General features: G+C 52.0%; 1 pseudogene; it reads right to left on the bottom strand.

The window, feature by feature from the left end:
* Positions 1-13,030, bottom strand: part of LOC142018657 (uncharacterized) — a 269,306-nt pseudogene extending 256,276 nt beyond the window's left edge.
* Between the last annotated feature and the right edge of the window lie 8,432 nt (positions 13,031-21,462).

The raw sequence follows: 21,462 nt of genomic DNA, 5'->3' as shown, positions 1-21,462 counted from the left end.
GTTCTATCCAATATCCAACACAGACCTATCAGTGCCCTGAGATATCCCATAGCAATTCTTCTCTTTCCAAGAACTACAAAAAAAAAAATAATTGGCCTCTGCATCTTACTGTGAACTATTGAAGCTTTGCCACAATTCTCTTCTAATATTCTTCAGCTATACCTTGGATCTACGACCAATCATCGGCCTCTCTATGGAGTCTACCACCAGTGCTAGCTGCATATCTGGAGACATGAACCTGAAAACATCTATTTGTCACACTTCAGGTGGAAAGTCCACACACAAGCCAAGAAAACTATCATGTTTAATAAAAGTAAAGACAAGGAACATGTAATTAAAATATTTTATAAAGAAATGTCAGCCAGCAATATTTAAAATACAATGGACTGATCCTGCAAACACCAACAAATATTAATGTCTCTACACCCATCTCCTTTCCCTTCCCTGGATGGGGGAAGAACATGGATATAGAAAAATTGTTCTTGGACAACCAGTGACTTCTCTGACATTGAGTTTGGGGAGGGGTGGGATCTTCATGGGGTTCAGAAACTGCCACAGGTTCACCATGTCCCTACTGGATGCTCGAGTCTCCGTTGCCTAGAGGTTTCAGGTGTCAATGGAGGCATGCTCTTGGGCGTCCTGTAGGCTCCATGTTCACCTCTCAGTGGCTTCAGGGGATGGCAGATACCTAGAAAGATCACCCCATGTGTCAACAGAAGCTGAAGGAGGCAGTGGAGGTGGTTTGTGGATGGGTGCAGTAGCCAAACCCCACACTTGTTCAATGGAAATCAACACATCATTGATCTACAGCTGGGTTTTCCTTGGCAGCCATGTCCAGGTAGAGCAGAGTGGGGGCATGACGGAAGTTGAAAGAGTTTGATAAAAGTATGGGGCATGACAATAGCATTTCAGCACTGCTGTTCAAACACAGACACAGCATGGCCTATTACCCAGGGAGGGAAAATGCTTCTTCCACAGCACTTCAAATGCCCTGGATATTAAAAACACCAGAAAAAAGTAGATATTGGTCAAGAAGGTAGGGTGTCCATTGTAACTTACCAGCAACAGATTCTGGTTCCTCCCAGGGCTTAGAAACTACCTCAAGTTTGCTTGGGAAGGGAAGTTGGAGCTCCTTAACAGCTTGTCTGGCACAAAGGTTTTAAAAAACACATTCTTCATACTCCAGCTCTTCCAAGGCATCGTTCATGGCCCTGGTGCCACTTCCCTGGCCCTCACTGGCATCTGATTTGACAACGAGGCTTTCAGGGTTAAGAAAGGCTTGTGAGAACACCCCATCCAAATTGCTATAGAATAGATATGCTTCATGCAACGTTTCCTCTAATTTTTTCCATCCATGTACATAATAGATTTTTGTTATGTGTACCAAGGCATGTGTGGATGTTCACCACCAGTAGAAACACCCGGTGCTGGCTGAGGGTGCTCTGCTAACCACAGGGCAGCATTTGAATCCTGCGTGGCTGGACAGCGCTCAGCTTATAGGAAACCTCCTTCCCCCACCTTTCATGATATTTCCCAGTAGAAGTAAAGGTTCCCGTTGCTCCCTTCAAAGTCACGCAGGATGGTGTACTCCAACCACACACGGATCTCCTCCTAGTCAGCGTCAACAGGCCAAGCAGCTGGATTAGAAGCACGATCCGTGTTCTTACTTGCCCCTCTGCTCACTTTCAGACACATGCTTCTGGGGTTTAGTTATGAACAACAGATTATGGCACACCCATGCACAGTGTGACAAGGTAAGGCTGGGAGGGGGTAAGAACAAGAGGGAAAAGCAGGGTGTGAGCAGCTGGGAAGGAAGCCACCCTGGGCCAACTGAGGCCAGCTGGTCCCACTTAAGAACCCTGTGCCCAGTAGGCAGGAGAAGAGAGAGGAGAGTGACAGAAGAGGGGATAGAGGAGAAGAGAAAAGAAAAGAAAGCAAAAGGAGTGTTTCTAGAGACACCAGAGAAGGAGAGGAGTGCTCAGATACAAGGGCTAAGGCCCCTGCCCAGGAGGCCCTGAGATTTGGTGTAAGGCCAAGCAGGCTGATCACACAGGAGGAGCCAAACCAGGAAGTGAAACAGGCTGCTGCTACCGCCACTGCCACTACAGGCGGGGCGGGGGGATGAGGAATCCTCCGGGGAAGTGGCCCAGGGAACAGCTGTGGTGTTCATAGTGAGGGGAGCCCTCCCACACCACTAGCAGCCACACAAGGTCCGGGGGCCGGAACCCAGAACGAGCGGGTGGGGCCCGGGTTCCCCCCAGACCACCATCCGTCCTCCGTCTCAAGCAGGGCAATGGTATTCTGGCTGTGGGGTTAGTGGACTAAACAGAGGTCTGGAGCCCAGGAAAGCGGCTAGCCTTGCCACAACAGTCACTTAGGTAGAAATCCCCACATAGACTCATTGTAAAAAAATCCACAACCTAGTGCTACTTTGCATTGCCAAAGACGTCGGATACAAAGTAACTCAAATTTGTAGGCACAATTTCTGAAATGTACCAACTTGTCTATGATTTAGTGTATGTGCATCATATGTTTGTCCAGGAAAGCTAGAAAATAAGCATTTCACGTACAGAAGCTCAAACAATTCATACACGTGAACAAACCAAACATAGTCTTGAAGTGGAAATAGAAGAGTGTGTTTTCATAGCAAGAACAAAGACATTTCCTAGAGCAGAGTCCTCTGGATGACGACACACACTGCAACTTAGCAGCACCGTTATAGTAACATCACTGCAGTCACATTTTCAGTACAGTTCCTTTCTTTTCAATTTCACAAGATTTTAAAACTAGAAAATCCAACTGGACTATTTTCATATTCCATGATCTGTCTTGAAAAGACGCTCCCTGAGGAGCTACTATACATGTTGTTGTAAACTTTGTAAAATACAGGAGTCTGAACAGTCTAACTTAAATAAGAAACAGTTACTATAAAAGGTCTTTTTGTTAAGGTGTATGAATCAGAATTTTAATAAAGCAATAGACAAAAAGGCTGGTTTTAATTTACATAGGATGCAACACTGTGTGGAACAGTCAGTCAGAATGAAGATCTGTGTTCCAGTTTTTGTTGCAAGTGAAAATCATATTACAGGTGAACCTCCCTTGTCTGGAAGCATCTGTAATCAGGAATGGTTTTAGTCGTGAGTGTAGCCAAGTTCCCCATAGCCCTATAAAGTTTGTTTACAGCCACCAGTCCTGGCTATCAGTGTTCAGTGCTGTTATTTAGCTCTAATGTACCCCTAGAAGTCTTCTAAGAGCTCAGTCAGCAGTGGAAGTGGAGGTAAAGCTGCCAGAAAACATTGACCTCCCATGGCGAACAACCTCTCTTTCACCATCAGTCAGGTCCCAAGGGTGCAAGATTAGAGAGTTTCAACCTGTGTATAATAGAGTAGTATCACCATATAGTTATAACGGAGTCACTCCTAACACGGCTATAGTTATCAATACCTTTCCAACTCATTTGGTATATGTCAGGTTCCTAAAGGTTATATCTAAAACATCTTAGTTTAAAAAAAAAAAAAACCACAAACTGTACCTTTTGGATGTCGCATACCATTGTCTATAATTAGACTAGACTCAGCTGTCTTTGCTTACCAGAACAGTAAGCAATCAGAAACCCAAGTGATCGAACTCTCAATAAATTTGGCACACATTACTCTCACTCAAACATTCCCTGCTCCTCATCTTACTGAGGTCAATGGCAAAATTCTCATTTATTTCTGTGGCAAAACAGCAGGTCATTAGTGTAAAGCAAGACACTCTCATGGAAAAATAGAACAGTGGCCGTCAGGACATGCACCTCCATTAGCATGATGTTAGCAGGGGTAGTCAGCTGATTGTGCCTTTGAATTCACATGCAGAGCAGGCAAATTACAGTGACAGTGGAGAAAGCCAAAACAGGGTTTCACGTGCTCCACATACAGCTCCCAATCATGATTCCTGCTATCACATGAAGACTAGTGTACATGTGAGACAAACAAAATGACCAGGGTCACTTCCAGAGAATGTGAAAAATGTGAAAAAATTGCCACATAATAGCTACGTCTACACATGTATGCTACATCGATTTCGATGAATAGCGTCTACACGTCCTCCAGAGCTGGTGCCGTCGACATTCAACATCGATGTTGGGCAGCACCATATCGAAGTAGGCGCTGCAGTGGAGCATCTACACACCAAAGTGGCCCACATCGAAATAAGGGTGCCAGGAACAGCTGCAGACAGGGTCACAGGGCGGACTAGCATTTCCGGGGCAACAGCTAGCCGCTCCCTTAAAGGGCCCCTCCCAGACACACTCAGCCTGCACAGCACGTGGTCTGCAGAGCCACAGGCATGCACACCCATCGAAGCAGTATGGACCCCCAGCAGCAGCCAGAGGTGCACACAGCCGCCCCTGCAGGAGCAGTGCTTGCCCTGCTCAATGCTATGCAGGAGGCAGCGGACCACCTTTTATTCACAGAAGAGGAGCTGCCCCCGGGGGAGGAGGAAGCAGCCCCAGACCTTGCTGCCCTCTGACCCCACCCCGCCGCACATGCCACCGGCTGTGGAGCTACCCCACAAGCACCGACTGGTGGGAGCGGCTGGTGCTCGGCGAGTGAGACAATGACCGCTGGCTCCAGAACTTTTGCATGAGCTGGCAGACATTCCTGGAGCTCTGCCAGTGGCTCACCCCCGCACTGAGGCACCAGGACACCGCCATGTGGCGTGCCCTCAGCATGGAGAAACGGGTCGGCATCGCTGTCTGGAAGCTGGCCACTCCAGACAGCTACCGATCCGTGGGGCAGCAGTTTGGCATGAGCAAGGTCACCGTCGGGGCTGTCCTCATGGAGAAAGAGGACGCAGGGGAGGGCAGCCCTGGGCGGGCGGGCAGCCCTGGGGGGGCAGGGCACCCCTCATCGGTGCTCTCCCATGTCCATCCCCTGCAGGTCGTCCGCACCATCAATGCCCTGCTCCTCCACAAGCTCGTGCGGCTTGGGGACCCGGATGCCGCCATTGTGGGGTTTGCCAGCCTGGGCTTCCCAAATTGCTTTGAGGCTCTGGATGGGACCCATATCCCCATCCATGCCCCGGAGCACAGCGGAGGACGCTTCCTGAACAGGAAGGGCTACCATTTTGTGGTCCTCCAGGACTTGGTGGACAGCCGGGGCCGCTTCCTGGACATTTATGTTGGCTGGCCTGGCAGCACCCACGACGCCTGGGTGTTCAGGAATTCAGGCCTGTGCCGCCGGCTGGAGGCGGGGACCTACATCCCCCAGTGGGAGACCCCTGTGGGGGACACCACCATGCCCCTCTGTGTTGTCACAGATGCAGCGTACCCCCTCCGGCCCCGGCTCATGCACCCTTACACAGGCCATCTGTCAGCCAGCCAGGAGCGCTTCAACATGCGCTTGAACCATGTGCACCAGGTGGTTGAGCGCACTTTTAGCCGCCTCAAAGGGTGCTGGAGGTGTCTCCTCACCCGCCTTGATGCGGGCCCCACCAACATCCCCCAGGTTGTGGGCACGTGCAGCGCACTCCACAACCTGGTCGAGAGCAAGGGGGAGGCAGTCTTCCAGGGCTGGGCTGTGGAGGCTGGCAGGGCTAACATGCAGCACCCGCTGCCCCCAGTTGCCAGGTGGACCCCGAGGGGATCCGGGTCCGGGAGGCCCTGCGGGCCCATTTCGACCAGGCCGCGGTGTGAACACTGGCAGGCCCCCCACTGCACTCCCCCCATCCTCCACAACACTCCCTGCCCCCATGCCCACACCACTGAGCACCCAAGAGCAAACCCCCCGCTTTCTTGCAAATAAAAATGGAGCTGTTGTTTTTTTGAAACCAAAAAACGGTGATTTGTCTTATTATTCAAACAACAACAAAAAAAATATATATATATAGGGCTGAACAAAAGGGGGGAACTATTTACTTGGGGGAGCAGGTACCACACAACAGAACAGGGGTAACACAAACTATATACAAATATATTATATGGGGGGATATGTACACGGGGGGGGCACGTCCTGGGCCCCGCACCCCTCTACTGTCCGGCGCCCGGGGTTGGCAGGCGTGACCCTCGCCTCGGCCTGTGCCCTGGCCAAGGCTGGCTGGGGGCCGGGCGAACCGGCAGGTTTGGCCAGCGGGTGTCAGCAGGCCCCAGGTCCCCCTCGGCAGAAGGCCCCGGGGTGGCGGACAGCAGTGGGACGGCAGTCGAGCAGCGGGTGGAGCGGTGGGCAGGGTGAGCAGAGCGGCGGGCAGGGCGAGCAGAGCGGCATGGGGGGCCAGGTATTCCGCTATGCACTTGAAAGTGCGCATAAAGGCCCCCCATGCCTCCTGGCGCCAGGCCAGTGCCCGCTCTTGTAGTTCCAGCCGCCGCTCGTCCACCCGCAGGTGCCGCTCTGACACCTCCAGCTGACGCTGGAGGGTCGCGAGCAGCTGGGGGTCCGTGGCCGTCCTCTGGTGGTGGCGGCTCCGCCGTCGGACCCGTCCTGGGGCTGGTTGGTGCTCTGCCGAGGGGCTGGCCTGCAGCGATGGCCCTGGTGGGCTCTCTGGGACCACAGACACCTTGCCGGCGCTCTCCGGGCCCTCTGATGGTGCAGCTGCGGAAGACGGGGGGAAGAAGAGTGGAGACAGCCGATAGTGTGGCCCCCGAGCCGTGGCCCTTGTCCCCCTACCCCTCTGCTGCTGGTTCCCCATCCCCGTTCCCAGGAGATGCTGCTGCTGCTGCTGCTGATGGGTGTCCCACCCCTTCCCCCCCAGGGGACCCTAGGTTCCGTTCCCCCCCTCCCCAGGGACGGGGCATGGCACTGTCCTGCTGGGGAGGGCAGGGGCTGATGCACTCTTCTGAGGGACATGCTACTGCTGTCCTTGGGGCCATGGTCATCTGGGCATGTGGAGGGCCCTGGTCATGTCTCTTGTCCCTGCCCCTCAACTCCGGGGGTGTGCACCGGGGGGGGTACATACCTGACGGTCCGCTCCCACGGTCGGGGGATACCCTCTGGGCGGACGCCCTGCTGGAGCTCCGGGATGGCAGGACAATCCGCAGCCCCCCGTCGCTGGAGGAGGATTCCCCCTCCTCCTCCTCTGGCATCCCAGGGGTGGGCTCCTGGGGGGGGGCCCTGGGGTGCGGGGCTTGCCTCCGGGGCGGACTCCGCCTACGGGGCCTGCTGGGGCTTGTCGGCCGAGGTGTCAAGAGTGGCCGGCGGGGAGGAGGTGTACCGGGGGCCCAGGATGGACCTGAGCTCCCTGTAAAAGGGGCAAGTGGCGGGGGTGGCCCCAGATCGGCTGGCTGCATCCTGGGCCTGGGCGTAACCCTGACGCAGCTCCTTAACCTTATTCCTGACGTGGTCAGGAGTGTGGACAGGGTGACCTCGGGTGGCCAGGCCCTTGGCCAGCCGAGTGAACGCATCCGCGTTCTGCCTCTTGCTCCCCATTACCTGGAGCACCTCCTCCTTGCTCCAGAGCCCCAGCAGGTCCCAGATCTCGGCCTCCGTCCAGGAGGGGCCCCGCTGCCTTTCTCATGCTGGCTGGATGCCTGGGAGCCCTGGCTCCCCTTGGTGGGGGTGCCCTGGGGGCACTTGGGGGCCTGGCAGGCGGCCATCGCAGCGGGGGGGTGGCTTGGGGCTGCAGATGAGTGTGCACGCTGGCCGTGTGGCAATGCTGCTGCCTGTACACGCTCCCAGCTTCCTGCACAGGAAGGCAGGGGGTGGGGAGCTTTAAAGCGCTGCTGCACGCGGCGACCATATTGCTCAGGGGCTGGAGAGAGCGTCTCTCAACCCCCTTAGCTGATGGCCGCCATGGCGGACCCCGCTCTTTCGATGTTGCGGGACGCAGATCGGCTACACGTGCCCTACTTCGACGTTCAACGTCGAAGTAGGGCGCTATTCCCATCTCCTGATGGGGATAGCGACTTCGACGTCTCGCCACCTTACATCGATTTCAACTTCGAAATAGCGCTCACCCCATGTAGATGTGGCAGGCGCTATTTCGAAGTTGGCGCGGCTACTTCGAAGTAGCCGGCACGTGTAGACGCGGCTAATATGTGTTATCAAAGCATGCACATATGTGGCTTGTCAATAAGTAAGGAACATTTACTGATATAAATACTAACACAACAGAAGTGTTCAGAAAACGCCACACAATGGACAATAAACTCATCCATTACTGACTTCAGAACTGATAGTTTGCAGGACGATACCTATCCAAATGCTCATCCAGACTTTGTATGTTTTTCTCCCCTCGCCCCCACAGTTTGGGATTAACTTTTCTATCACAATATATATGTGCCGTATGAACCTGTCAAAGAATTCTTTAGCCCAAGAAAAACGACATAAATCACAGCAGAAATTAATACCCTTGTAAATCCATACTGTTGAATTACCACAATATAAAGGAGAGTAAATTTGGTCCTTTGATGCCGAAAATATGAGAGAACATGACTGTATTTTAAATCAATGATATATATCAACATTCCAGAAACATAGTTATATTTCTTTCAATTTCTAATGTTCCACATCTCTAGCTCCTCCTGCGCACATATGCAACTGGAGCAAAACACCTCAATAGCTATTAAAAAAATAGGGTCAAATTCTGACTTGCAGGCTCCCATTTTAAAAAGGAGTAAATGAGAGCAGAATCTACATGTAAGCACAAAATAGCTTGCTGTCAATGTGCAATATGCAAATTTTGAGATGCTTTCTATTTTCTTATGTCTAAATTAGTTCTTTCCTCACCCCATCTAGTATTTCAAAAGCAAAGAATCCTGCAGAAATTCAAGGCGAGTTTGGGTTCTAATTTAAAGTCCTTTGAAAACCCAGTTTTAAATCCTCAAAGAATTTTTTATGCAATTATGATTAAGTCTGGCAAACTTCCAAACCCTTCATATCATGTATTATGTGATTTACATGACAGCATACCATATGCATTTATAGAAGCAGGACCTAAGCTACATCACTGAACAATTAGGCTCATCCTTAAAAACAATATACAGCAGTTCTGGATTATCAGCTTTTAACAGTTATGTCTTTCCACTGTTTTATGGTTTTTCACAACGTACAGTAAACTATTTCATATCCAGCACTCTCTCATCCAAAACCATAACTGACATTTCAACAATATAAGTAAATTTTAGTTATATTTTCCGTACAGTAGTGAAAGTAAATACAAATAAATGCAGCAAATACAATATAAGTTTACAGTGTACAATACTATTGTTGTTAAATAAAGTACTCTGCATGCATTTGTTTATTTCTTAATATCTAATCTTGTTTTACTTTAATGTTATGCATTGCTAGGTATACCTCTCTATTATCCAAAATATTAGAATATCAGGCAAGCTCCCAGTCCCGTAATGCATGCTGTACGTGTAGACAGGCACCTTTCAAAAGGACCCACTGACTTTGAAAGTCCCTTCTTCCTACTTGGTTTTGGTTCTGGTGACAGAACTTGTCAAAGGCTTTCTGAAAGTTCAAGTAAACTATAGCCACTGGTTCACCGTAGTCCACATTTGCTAGCGCCCCCCCCGCCCGCCAAAGAATTCTAATAGATTAGTGAGGCATGATTCCCTTTTACAAAAGCTGTGCTCTTACCCAACAAATCATATTCAGCTACTTGTCTGATAATTCTGTTCTTTACTAGAGTGTCAAACAATGTGCCTGGTACTGAAATTATTCCAAATGAGGATCTAGCTCCACATCCATTTCTAGTTTTGGGGATGGGTGTGGGACATAAGAGAAGGGTGTGCCAACTCTCCCCACTTACAAATAAGGTGTTGCTTCTTACAGCTGCAAGTTTTGAACTATATTATCACACAGGCAAACCAATTTTTTATGGTTGTATTTAGCTGCTCTAGCATATATTCTAAGACCTCATTTTGAGCTTGGAAAGCCACAGTGAAGAACTATGGCCTCTGTTTGGAAGGGGGGAAAAAAAGTGGGAGGGTATGGGGGATTCTTCCCTCCACTTGTTTATAAACAATAATTTCTGTGTGTGATTCTAGTAGATACCTAAACGTGTATTACTGGGAAAAACAGGAAAACATCTCCAACTATGATGAATGCTAACAATACTTGCTTCTTGATGGTAACAAAGAAGACACTCAATCCAGCCTGTATGATGATTTAGAATTCCTGCTTTCTACTCCGTCTTACATAGTTTACTAACATCTTCTCAAACACACATTTTTAATAGTGTACTTCCTTCAATCAAATTGAACCTTCTCCCTTCAGCTCTTATTCTTGCAGAGCCCCTTTACCATCTGATATCTGACATGAAACAAAATGCCTGTTGCAGTCTTAATTGTGGTATAGCTTCTCACCACCCCATAGCCTCACATACTGTACATACCCCAACTTTAACCTGTTACATTCACTGCAGAAAAGTAAACCCATAGTGCCCAACATGTGTTTGAAACATGAGATGGTGATTTGTCATTTACAGTATTAAGCAACAAGGATTTAGAAAATAGCTGAGTACTCGTACTATGATGGCATCAGAATTATTCACACAAAGTTCTAATACCAGATCATCATATCTAATTGCCTGAAACCATGGTTGTTGGAGATAGCAGACCTGTAATCTGCTCTGCATTAAAATCTCTTCCCCCCCCTCAGGATATTGGAATCAGATCACCTGCATAAACAAATACCTACACAGAACCATTACATTCTAGCTAAGAGGGAGATCTCGAGTTACTAGCAGACTAAAAACAAGCATGAGCTGTTTACTATCTATTGTCATCCAGACAAGAGCTAAACTAGAAATAAAGAACTTAAAAAGAAGCTGCCAGCATGATATATTTTCATTGGTTCATTTTATCCCACAGATAATGAAGCGCTACGCAAAAAAGCAAACAACAAATTAATATAACTAGAAAAAGGGATTTGGGAACACAAATTCCCTGTGAATACTTGTAACAACATTCCACATTAGGTATCAACGTAGAAAAAAAGAAAACTTATTAGGTTGACTGCGAAAAAAAGTGAAACCAGGGAACCTGTATGGCGTGATTGAAGAAGTGAAGATTTTTCCTTTTTATTCACACTGGTTTAAAACAATATTAAAGTGATGGTAGCAGTCTGTCCTCCACTGGAAAGACGTCACCCAGGAAAGGAACCTAAGGCTTTGCCACTGATATTTTGCCATTGCAGACTGTCCATAATGAGATAAAAATGGAATAATATTGGCAGCTCTGATGGCTTGGACACACTAAGCAGATATCCACGGACTATCGCTCATGATACTCCTTTTCATAAAGAAACTCTCTTAAAAAGGTAAGCAGAATAAGCAAACAACATTATTTGAGAGGATCCACCAAATTCAGAGTTCCAGACTTACAATGATATGCTCTGAAGTATATCTTTAAAACTAATATTACACTTAAAACTATATAACCTTGGTTAGCACAGCTGCTTAAAGTCAAATGCAAATAAAGCTGAAAATGTAAATCAACGGTAGTCCTTACAGGCAATTTTCTTTTGAAGCACACTGACAAAAAACTAACTCAAATCCCCACCATGAGCCTTTAACAAAAGGAGGAAAATGCTTTCCTCAGACAGTGAGCCTTAAATATGCAACGTAAAATTAAGAGGTGTCATTCTAACTAAAAGCAGTTTTCTGAATCTGTATTTGCAGACTATTCCATGGGGAATATATTGTGCAGTAATGGGAATCTCTAGCCTAGCCAGAGATTTAGATTCAATGACATACAGTAACTAGATGGCAAAATGAATCTTGCAGGAGATGTACAATGGCACTACGGAGTGGTAAACAGAGGGTTTCCTTAAAGGGGTAAGGGGCACTGAATGTCATCATGGTCTAACCCTAATATTTAGCAAATACTGTCAGAATGTTTATGAGTGTAAAAAGGATCTCTCCCCCCACACATACTCCATAAAGTCATGGAGAAGAAAAGCAGGAAAAGCTTTCCACAATTTATGCTTACATAAAATACAAGACACAGAACTGTGCACACAGATTTACACACATTGAGGGTTGTCCTACTTTTAAAATGATTAAATACTAGCTTTTCTGGACACATTTTTCCAACATTCATCACAACACGTATTGTCAGCGGCAAGCAGACATTTAACATGTCATTATATTCATCTGACATGAGCTTCGGTATGCAGGGATTGAGACCCACTGACCCAAACTTAATGGGTGGGCACTGACCCCTTTGAGTCTGCAAATTAGCAGTGTGCATGTGTCTCTAGGCAGCTGCTTATTCCAGCTTTTATCCCCTCACCTTTCTCTGACTCAGTCCTTTAGCCTTTCTAACTGGATTTACATTTTACTATCCAACCTTCTCGGCTGCACTTTTGACACTAGCTAAAGCTGAAAGCACTTCTTAACCCCTAAAGCTTACAAGATATAGAAGATGTTTCAAGCTCAACTTTGTCATTTCACCAACACCAATGAATTTCTGCAGAAAATAAACTCAGGGATCTTCACACCTTGACTAATGGTCACCTGGGCTTTTCTCCCAAAGGGAAGGAAGAAACCATGCTTAGAAAAAACACTTTTCTTCTGCGATTACATATTTCACTTAATAACCAGAGTGCCAAAAAAAAAAACAAACCAAAAAACTCCTTCCTACCTGAACTGTCCAGCTGCTTATAAAAGAAGCGCTCAAGAAAAACCCCGTTCAACTTTTTGTGGCGGGAGGAGAAGGGCTGTGTCCTCTCTAGGCAGCACTGACTTCGGTCTGGTCGCACAGCAGCTCCCGGGGTGTGTTACACACATAACGCCTTGACCTAAAGAGTTCAGTGTACACAAACATACAGGAGGCGCTACCTCACCGCCCCCACCCCGGATTACAGCCCGACGGGCATTCACCATTCTGCCCCGGCCGGTCTTCTAGCAATTTGCAGCTCCACCGTCCCTGGCCCGCTCGCAGAGCGCGTCTGGAACTACCTGGACTCGCTTTTGCCAAGGCTTCCGTGCAAGAGGCAGGGCTGGGATCAGCGGGCACCTGCTGCATCGCCCTGCCCTCGCTATTCTGCGCACAGAGCCAGCTCCAGTAGGGGTCGCGCAGCGCTGACCGCGCCCTACCCGAGGCTGGGCAGACGCGTCCCGGCCGAGCATTGCCCAAGGCCCGGGAAGAAGGCAGGGGCCTCGCCGCACTTACGTGCCCTGCTGGAGTTGCAGCGCCGCAGCCAGGGTGCAGGGCAGACAGCAGCCAGGCTCCCGGGCTCGTCCCGGCGCGACGCGGCTGCCGCAAAAGTTGAGCGGCCGCCGCAGAAGCGGCCTGGGGTGGAGGCGGGGCGGGGCCGAGCTGAGCTAGTGCTGGGAGCCGACCCCGATCAGCGCCCCCGCAGCCCCGGCACCGGGTGATCAACAGGCTCCCGGCGCCCCGCAGCGCCCAGCCGCAGCCCTCCGAGCAGCATATCGCCGCCCCGCAGCCGCCCACTCGGCCAGCCCAGCCCAGCCCAGCCCGCCGCTTCCCCCTCCGCTTCGGCAGGCGGGGCGGCGCCGCGGCTCTCGGCTGCTTTACCTGCAATTTCTTCCCCGGTGGGAGCAGTGACGCCGCTTCCCCCCCGCCCCCACGGCTGCGGCCTTTCCCCCGCAGCAGAACCCAGGCCCCCGCCCCAGGGTCGCCACCACCCCTGCGACCTCATGCCCCCGTCTCCACCCGCGCAGCCCCTTGCCCCTCGCAATAACCCTCTATCCCAGTGCTCCCTCCCCAGTAACCTCTGCGTCAGTGCTCCCTCCCCAGAGCCTCCCACCCCTACAACCATCTGCCCATTCACCCCACCGCAACCCTCCCCCAGTGTCCCCCCAACCCTCTGCCTCCCTGCTCCCTCCCCAGCACTTCCACCCCCCTACAAATCTATGTCCCAGTGTTTCTTCCCCCAGGCCGTACAATATGCGGAGATGGGGATATCAAGTCATATTATTGATAGAAATCATTAAGGACCTAATCTGGCAATTGTTACACCTTTACCTGCCTGAGTTAAATCCGTAAGACCGCTCCCAGGAGTAGCTAAAGGCTGGTGCATCACAGACACGTTACTAGCATTCAGTAATGTTTTTGAAGTGCTTTACAAACAAGGGCTAAAAGTGAGCCTCCTTATTACTGTAGCTGTATTAGCCCAATTATACAGCCTTCTGATTGTCTTTGGACCCACGCAGGAGAAATCAAGGGGAGTCCCCTTCTGAGGAAAAGGAAAGGGGATGTCAAGGAGGCACCATCTTTTTGCTTGATGTGGACAGTGGCTGCTGGTCTATGATCCCGGTCTATGACTAGGGCTTCTACACACGATAACTATACAAATAAAAACCATACTACCCAGCCTCCCCTCGTCACACCTGCAGTCATATGTTTTCTCCATTTTCTCTGCCCATTCTCTGTCTCAACTGCGAGGCTGGGAGACAGGGAGAAGATATACAACCTAATGCCCTAATCATATATTCACTTTCCTGGTCTTTGCTCCTCTCTTTTCTCCTGAATTTTTGTCCAACTACATCTCCTCTTGTGGAAAGTCACATCACTTCCCTTCTATAAGGAGATGTCTCCTAAATCCAACCTTTTGATACTGCCACCTTTATAGACTGCAACACTGAATAGCCGCATCTGCACGTGCCGGCTACTTCGAAGTAGCCGCGCCAACTTCGATATAGCGCCCACCATATCTACACGGGGCGAGCGCTATTTCGAAGTTGAAATCAACGTAAGGCGGCGAGACGTCGAAGTCGCTATCCCCATCAGGGGATGGGAATAGCGCCCTACTTCGACGTTGAACGTTGAAGTAGGGCACGTGTAGCCGATCTGCGTCCCGCAACATCGAAAAAGCGGGGTCCGCCATGGCGGCCATCAGCTGAGGGGTTGAGAGACATTCTCTCCAGCCCCTGAGCTCTATGATCGCCGCGTGCAGCGGCCCCTTAAAACTCCCTACCCCCTGCCTTCCTGTGCAGGAAGCTGAGAGCGCATGCAGGTGGCAGCACTGCCACACGGCCAGCGTGCACACTCCTCTGCAGCCCCAAGCCACCCCCCTGCTGCAATGGCCGCCTGCCAGCCCCCCAAGCACCCCCAGGGCACCCCCCAAGGGGAGCCAGGGCTCCCAGGCATCCAGCCAGCCTGGGAAAAGGCAGCGGGGCCCCTCCTGGACGGAGGCCGAGATCCAGGACCTGCTGGGGCTCTGGAGCAAGGAGGAGGTGCTCCAGGTAATGGGGAGCAAGAGGCGGAACGCGGATGCGTTCACTTGGCTGGCCGAGGGCTTGGCCACCTGGGGTCACCCTGCCCGCACTCCTGACCACGTCAGGAGTAAGGTTAAGGAGCTGCGGCAGGGTTACGCCCGGGCACGGGATGCAGCCAGCTGATCTGGGGCCGCCCCCGCCACTTGCCCCTTTTACAGGGAGCTCAGGTCCAATCCTGGGCCCCCGGTACACCTCCTCCCCACCGGCCACACTTGACACCTCGGCCGACGAGCCCCAGCAGGCCCCGGAGGCGGAGTCCGCCCCGGAGGCAAGCCCCACACCCCAGGGCCCCCCCCAGGAGCCCACCCCCCGGGATGCCGGAGGAGGAGGAGGGGGAATCCTCCTCCAGCGACGGGGGGCTGCGGATCGTCCTTCCGTCCCGGAGCTCCAGCAGGGCATCTGCCCAGAGGGTGTCCCCGACCGTGGGAGCGGACCGTCAGGTATGTACCCCCCCGCTGTACACCCCTGGGGCTGAGGGGAGGGGACAAGAGACACGACCAGGGCCCTCCACATCCCCAGATGACCATGGCCCCAAGGACAGCAGTAGCATGTCCCTCAGAAGAGTGCATCAGCCCCTGCCCTCCCCAGCAGGACAGTGCCATGCCCCATCCCTGGGGATGGGGGGAGCGGAACCTAGGGTCCCCTGGGGGGGAGGGGGTGGGACACCCATCAGCAGCAGCAGCAGCATCTCCCAGGGACGGGGATGGGGAACCAGCAGCAGAGAGGTGGGGGGACAAGGGCCACGGCTTGGGGGCCACACTAATGGCTGTCTCCACTCTTCTTTCCCCCCATCTTCCGCAGCTGCACCATCAGAGGGCCCGGAGAGCGCTGGCAAGGTGTCCATGGTCCCGGAGAGCCCACTGGAGCCATCGCTGCAGGCCAGCCCCTCGGCGGAGCACCAACCAGCCCCAGGGCGGGGCCAACGGCAGAGCCACCACCACCAGAGGACGGCCACAGACCCTCAGCTGCTCGCGACCCTCCGGCATCAGCTGGAGGTGTTGGAGCGGCGCCTGCGGGTGGACAAGTGACAGCTGGAACTACAAGAGTGGGCACTGGCCTGGCGCCAGGAGGCATGGGGGGCCTTTTTGCGCACTTTCGAGGACATAGCAGAATATCTGGACCCCATGCTGCACCGCCTGCCGCTCTGCCGGCCCTGTCCGCCGCTCCACCCGCTGCTCCGACTGCCGTCCCACCGCCGTCCGCCCACCCGGGGCCTTCCGCCGAGGGGAACCTGGGGCCTGCTGACACCCGACGGCCATACCTGCCGGTTCGCCTGGCCCCCAGCCAGCCTCGGCCAGGGCTGATGCTGAGGCGAGGGTCGCGCCCGCCAACCCAGGGCGCCGGACAGTAGAGGGGTGTGGGGCCCAGGACGTGGCCCCCCCCTTTGTACATATCCTCCATCATACCTATTTGTTGTATATAGTTTGTGTTACACCCCTGTTCTGTTTTATATGGTACCTGCCCCCCCATGTAAATAGTTCCCCTCTTTTGTTTTGCTCTCTCTCTATATATATATATATATTTATTTGTACTATTAATAATAAGAAAAATCACTGGTTTAGGTTTAAAAAACAACAGGTCTATTTTTATTTGCAAGAAAAGGTGGGGTGTGCTCTTGGGTGCTCTGTGGTGTGGGCGTGAGGGCAGGGAGTGTTGTGGAGGATGAGGGGGTTGTAGTGGGGGGCCTGCCAGTGTTCACCACGCGGCCTGGTCGAAATGGGCCTGCAGGGCCTTCCGGACCCGGATCCCCTCGGGGTCCACCTGGCGACTGGGGGCAGCGGGTGGCTGCAAGTCAGGCCTGCCAGCCTCCACAGCTCAGCCCTGAAAGAATGCCTCCCCCTTGCTCTCAACCAGGTTGTGGAGTGTGCTGCACGCGCCCACAATCTGGGGGATGTTGGTGGGGCCCGCATCAAGGCGGGTGAGGAGACAGCTCCAGCGCCCTTTGAGGTGGCCAAAAGTGTGCTCAGCTACCTGGTGCGCATTGTTCAAGCGCATGTTGAAGCACTCCTGGCTGGCTGACAGATGGCCCATGTAAGGGTGCATAAGCCAGGGCCAGAGGGGGTATGCTGCGTCTGCGACGACGCAGAGGGGCACGGTGGTGTCCCCAACAGGGATCTCCTGCTGGGGGATGTAGGTCCCCGCCTCCAGCTGGTGGCACAGGCCCGAATTCCTGAACACCTGGGCGTCATGGGTGCTGCCAGGCCAGCCAACATAAATGTCCAGGAAGCGGCCCCGGCTGTCCACCAAGGCTTGGAGGACCACAAAATGGTAGCCCTTCCTGTTCAGGAAGCGTCCTCCGCTGTGCTCCGGAGCACGGATGGGGATATGGGTCCCATCCAGAGCCCCGAAGCAATTTGGGAAGCCCAGGCTGGCAAACCCCGCAATGGCGGCATCCGGGTCCCCAAGCCACACAAGCTTGTGGAGGAGCAGGGCATTGATGACGCGGACGACCTGCTGGGGAAGGACATGGGAGAGCACCAGTGAGGGGTCTGCAGGGTGTGTCTGGACCTCACCTCCCAGGACTCCCTCTCCCCCCACAAGGCTCCCCCCCCATGGGTCCTTTTACCTCCATGAGGACAGCCCCGACGGTGGCCTTGCCCACGCCAAACTGCTGCCCCACAGATCAGTAGCTGTCTGGAGTGGCCAGCTTCCAGACAGCGATGCCGACCTGTTCCTCGAAGCTGAGGGCACGCTGCATGAAGGTGTCCTGGTGCCTCAGTGCAGGGGTGAGCCACTGGCAGTGCTCCAGGAATGTCTGCTGGCTCATGCGGAAATTCTGGAGCCAGCGGTCATTGTCCCACTCGCCGAGCACCAGCCGCTCCCACCAGTCGGTGCTTGTGGGGTAGCTGCACAGCCGGTGGCGTGTGCGGCCGGGGGGGGCAGGGGCGGAGGACAGCAAGGTCTGGGGCTGCTTCCTCCTCCCCTGGGGGCAGCTCCTCTTCTGTGAATAAAAGGTGGTCAGCTGCCTCCTGCATAGCATTGAGCAGGGCAAGCACTGCTCCTGCAGGGGCGGCTGTGTGGACCTCTGGCTGCTGCTGCTGCTGCTGGGGGTCCATACTGCTTCAACAGGTGTGCATGCCTGTGGCTCTGCAGACCACGTGCTGTGCAGGCTGAGTGTGTCTGGGAGGGGCCCTTTAAGGGCGTGGCTAGCTGTTGCCCCGGAAGTGCTAGTCCGCCCTGTGACCCTGTCTGCAGCTGTTCCTGGCACCCTTATTTCGATGTGTGCCGCTTTGGCGTGTAGACGCTCCCCTGCAGCGCCTACTTCGATGTGGTGCTGCCCAACGTTGACGCTGAACGTCGACGGCACCAGCCCTGGAGGACGTGTAGACGCTATTCATCGAAATAGCGTATTTCAATGTCGCTACATCGAAATAAGCTATTTCCATGTAGCATAGACGTGTAGACGTAGCTAATGAGACATGCAACATCCTGTGGGAACTGCGGAAGGATTTGTTCTTGTAACAACATAGTCAGGTAACCCCATTTTCATGGTGAGTTCAAGCTACATAGAAAGGAGACCTCTCCATTTCCTACTCTCTCTGTCTCCTACTGCATGCTAGGCAATAGGGTCTCCTTTCTCCTGGAGGCTAGACAAGACCCATTTCTCCCTCTTATGGGGCTGGCTCCTGAATGCCAGGACCCCAGCAGAGGGGGTCTCCCCACTTGACTTTAATATTTATTTTTGTGGATGCTCCTGCATTCTTCATATGCCACTGAGTACTTCACAAATTTAATGCATCCAGTCACGCAACATATCTCCCCATTTTACAGCTGGAAAACTGGAGCATGGAGACTAAAAGCCAAATAAAGCTGCAGATAGATGCCTAATTACTGTTTTTTTAAATACATCTGAATGTCAAGATATGTCTACGCAGATATTAGAAACCCACAGCTGGCCCATGGTAGCTAACTCAGACTCACAGATTGGGCTCTGGAGCTGTTTAGCTGGAGTGCTGCTGTTCAGCACTGCACTGCTGCCCAAGCTCTGGGACTCTTTCACTTTACAGGGTCCTAGAGCCCACTCTTCAGCCCAAGCCTGGACATCTAAGCCGTGTCTACACGTGCACGCTACTTCGAAGTAGCGGCACTAACTTCGAAATAGCGCCCGTCACGGCTACACGTGTTGGGCGCTATTTCGATGTTAACATCGACATTAGGCGGCGAGACGTCGAAGCCGCTAACCCCATGAGGGGATGGGAATAGCGCCCTACTTCGAAGTTGAACATCGAAGTAGGGACCGTGTAGCTGATCCGCGTCCCGCAACATCAAAAGAGCGGGGTCCGCCATGGCGGCCATCAGCTGAGGGGTTGAGAGACGCTCTCTCTCCAGCCCCTGCGGGGCTCTATGGTCACCGTGGGCAGCAGCCCTTAGCCCAGGGCTTCTGGCTGCTGCTGCTGCAGCTGGGGATCCATGCTCATGCACAGGGTCTGCAACCAGTTGTCGGCTCTGTGGATCTTGTGTTGTTTAGTGCAAGTGTGTCTGGGAGGGGCCCTTTAAGGGAGCGGCTGGCTGTTGAGTCCGCCCTGTGACCTTGTCTGCAGCTGTGCCTGGCACCCTTATTTCAATGTGTGCTACTTTGGCGTGTAGACGTTCCCTCGCAGCGCCTATTTCGATGTGGTGCTGCGCAACGTCGATGTTGCACGTCGACGTTGCCAGCCCTGGAGGACATGTAGACGTTATTCATCGAAATAGCCTATTTCGATGTCGCTACATCAAAATAAGCTACTTCGATGTAGGCTTCACATGTAGATGTAGCCCTACACTGCAATTAAAAAGCCCATGAGCCCAAGTTTGCTGGCATGGGCTAATCTTAGGGTATGTCTCCAATTTAGAACCCAAGTGACTTACCCAACAAGGTCATACGGGAAGTTTATGGGGCAGGGAATTGAATAGAGGACCCAGGCAAACACCCTAACTTCCAGACCACCCTTTCTCTCTTCCACATACTTCTTTTCTGAAGGTTGGCTGCTGTGAGAAAAAGTGACTCTCCTCCTCCTTCATAGCTACTGAGAAAGAAGGCTGCTTTCTTGGAGGTACTAGCAGACGAGGAAGAGAGAACACACATGGGCTACGTCTACACGTGCCCCAAACTTCGAAATGGCCACACAAATGGACATTTTGAAGTTTACTAATGAAGCGCTGAAATGCATATTCAGCGCTTCATTAGCATGCGGGCTGCCGCGGTGGTTCAAAATTGATGCGCCTGTCCGCCGCACGGCTCGTCCCGACGGGGCTCCTTTTTGAAAAAGACCCCTCCTACTTTGAAGTCCCCTTATTCCCATGAGTTCATAGGAATAAGGGGACTTCGAAGTAGACAGGGTCCTTTCTTAAAGGAGCCCCGTCGGGACGAGCCACGCGGCGGACAGGCGCATCAATTTTGAACCACCACGGCAGCCCACATGCTAATGAAGTGCTGAATATGCATTTCAGCGCTTCATTAGTAAACTTCAAAATGGCCATTTGCGTGGCCATTTCGAAGTTTGGGGCTAGTGTAGACATGGCTATGGGGTGATGAGTGTCAGTGTGAAAGGAGCATGTGTAAAGAATGGCCTAACCCTAGGAGAAGAACCACTACACTGCAGGGGAAACAGGCTACTTGCAGATCCCTCATGACTTCATACTACACCAGGAAGATAGGAAATGTACTACTAAAGGCTCCAGTCCAATTCCAGCTGAAGACATTTATTTTTTTCTTTAAATAGAGCTGTCTTAGGCCCAAATTGCTTCCATAACAACTCCAGTCAGGGCTGGCCTTTGCTGGGGGGGTGGGATTCAGGGCACTTGTCAAGGGTGGATGGCCAAAGACAGCACCATGAGCTGGACCAGCCTGGCAGACACACACAACTTAAAGTTCCCACAACGCATTGCTTAAACACGACTACTGTGTAGAAGTTTATGAGTAAACATCAGCTGTAGAAGAAGTGTGGATTAATTTCCCTTGATTTAATTCCTGTAACATGACACATCAGTTTTCATTCTGAGTGTTAATCAATGTTTGGTTTCTGTTTTCTAACGGTGTTGTTGAAACACTTAGGGATCATAACAAGAAAGGTATTTTTACACAGCAATGTTCATTGTTTTAAAGCCTGAAGTGACACAATGCCCCTGGGATTGTATCAAGGAAGTTTCAATATTTTTTCAATGTAAAGAAAATACATTGCACATATAAGAACCCAGTGCTGATTAACTATACCCTGAAATTTCCAATGAGCTGCTTAGCCTTTTCTTGCATCTGGAGTAGTTTTAACTTGGCAGGGCCCTGTGATCAGCTAATCTCATTATCTCCTAGAGTGCACA

This window comes from Carettochelys insculpta, chromosome 10 (genome assembly GCF_033958435.1).
Source record: "Carettochelys insculpta isolate YL-2023 chromosome 10, ASM3395843v1, whole genome shotgun sequence".
NCBI classification, from domain to species: Eukaryota; Metazoa; Chordata; order Testudines; family Carettochelyidae; genus Carettochelys; species Carettochelys insculpta.
This window is presented reverse-complemented; position numbering and strand designations above follow the sequence as displayed.